Consider the following 2,402-nt stretch of genomic DNA (forward strand, 5'->3'; position numbering starts at 1 on the left):
ATCCCATCCCATCCCATCCCATCCCATCCCATCCCATCCCATCCCCTGCTGCTCCAGCTGCTCCAGGATCGAGGATTCCTCCCCCGAGGGTTCCTTGAGGTGCCTCCCCTTTGGTTGATGCTTCTCCTTCGGGTGCTGCCAACTGGGCCCGGTGCCCCTCAGCGCCCCAGTTTCCCCATCTCCTAAATCCTGCTGCTCCCTGGTCAGGGAATCCCAGAATCCTTGAGGCTGGAAAAGCCCTCCCAGCCCACGGAGCCCCCCCTGTGCCCCATCCCCGCCTTGTCCCCCAGTGCCACATCCAGTCCTTCCCTGGACACCTCCAGGGCTGGGCACTCCCCCCCCTCCCTGGGCAGCCCCTGCCAAGGCCTGAACACCCTTTCCATGGGGAAATTCCTCCTGATATCCAACCATCCCTGGGAGCAGGTTTGGGCATCGTGGGATAAACCCCAATCCCAGAATCCCGAGGCCGCAGTTCCAGCGTCATCCCAGGGCCGCTCCAGCCCCTCGTTTCCCCCATCCCGGCGCCGACAATCACAGGGCCGTTGTTGCCTTTGAATATTTATTTCCCCTCTCGGATGTTAATTCCTGCGTCTCCTAACGAGGGTTGTTGTGTTTGTTTTCGCCTCCCGGGCTGGGCTCGGACAGAGGTGCTAATAAAGGCGACATCTGTCACCGGGGATTTAGCGGGAGCTTGTTAACACCTTGTTCCCTTTAAATAAATAATTGTACCCCCACAACCGACGTTTAATTATTAAAGCAAACACCGGCACAGGCCCTGACACACCCCCCGTGTGTGGGTGAGGGGCGAGGGGGCTCCCCTGGAGGGGCGGGAGGGTCCCCAGGAGCCGCCCCAGCCCCTCCAGGGGGGAAAATCCCGTTTTCCCGCTCTCCATGGCTCTGGCACGGGCGTTTTCCTGTCCTGCCCCCTCCCAAAATCGATGCAGGGCCTCTGTCCCGGCTGTGCCCGTCACGGGGGTGGCACTTCCCCGTCCCCCACCCTGCGGGGTCGAGCTGGGCTTCGTGTATTGTCCTAATCTCCTGGAATCCCAGAGATTCCTTGGGAATGGCTGCAATTCCCGTGTGCTGGAGGCGGGGAGAGGGATTGGATCAAGTGGAGTCCCCAGCCAGGGCTTGGGATTTTGTGTGTTGGGGTCGTGGTGCCTTAATTATGGCCAGGACCTGGGAGGGTTCCTGGAATGATGGAGATGGACACAGCAATCCCAGGATGCTGGTGGGGAGGGATTTGGGTTCCTGGAATGATGGAGATGGACACAGCAATNACCCCAGCCTCGGGTCCGTCATTCCGGTGTCGGGACACGTCGGATGCGCCCACGTGGGCCACGGCAGATCCCCAATCCCATTCCCTTCCCGGGAGGGAAAACAGCCGGATCCAGGAGCTGGGGGGATAACTTCCCTCCAGCCCCGAGGACACGGAGCCGGGATCGGCACCCGGAGCTCCGGAGCCGGGCCTGGCACGGGCCGAGCCGGGATTGTCACCGTTGGAGCGCCGGGGTGGGCCGGGATCTCCGGCAGGCCGTGAAGGCCCATCTGTGCCAACAACAACAACAATCATCGGGATATTTATCCGGGATATTTATCCGGAGCCTCCCGGCTCCCCCGGCAGCTTCCAGAACCCCTCTGGAAGCAGCCGCCGGATCTCCCTCATTCCAAGGCGGCCACGGAAGGCGCTCGGAGCCGGCCCCGCTCCGGGTGGGGGTCTGAGGGGGGGATGGAGGGGAAGGAATTTCGCTGCCCGTTCACCAGAAATAGAATCAATTTGAGTGCGTTCCCGTTATTTTTTTGGAAGTGCTTCCGAAGGGAAAGGCGGGTGAATTCCCTGCCCAAAGGAGCGGCCGGGCCAGAGGAGTCTCTGCTCCGGCTCTTCCAGCCACGATGAGGCCCTTTATCGTCATATTTTATATCTTTTTCCCCCCAAAAAAGCGATTCCCAGGAAGGCTCTCTGCCCCTGTTCGCTCGCTCCCGAATCCCTGACCTCCATCCCGCGGGAATTAACTCCCATCCAGGAGGGCCTGCGGAGCTCCAGCTCCCGCCTGGGATTTGTGGAGCCGCAGGGAACTTGGATTTCCCGAGGAAAAGCCTCTCCGGGCTCCCTTCAAAATAATTCCCGAGCTCCTCGGGAGATTTCAGACACATTCCGGGGGGGGGATGAAGGATGAAGGGATGAAGGAGGGAGGGAGGGAAGGGGGAAGGAGGGTGGGAAGAGCTGGGGGGGCTCAGCCCCGTGTGAGGCACCGGCAGGGGCTGGGGGAGGTGGCACAGGGGGCCAGGGGGTGCTGGTGGGTACTGGTGTGTGCTGGTAGGTGCTGGTGGGTACTGGTGGGTACTGGTGGGTGCTGGTGGGTACTGGTGTGTGCTGGTAGGTGCTGGTGGGTGTTGGTGGG

Source organism: Lepidothrix coronata, unplaced genomic scaffold, assembly GCF_001604755.1.
Source record: "Lepidothrix coronata isolate B3197 unplaced genomic scaffold, Lepidothrix_coronata-1.0 Scaffold350, whole genome shotgun sequence".
NCBI lineage: Eukaryota > Metazoa > Chordata > Aves > Passeriformes > Pipridae > Lepidothrix > Lepidothrix coronata.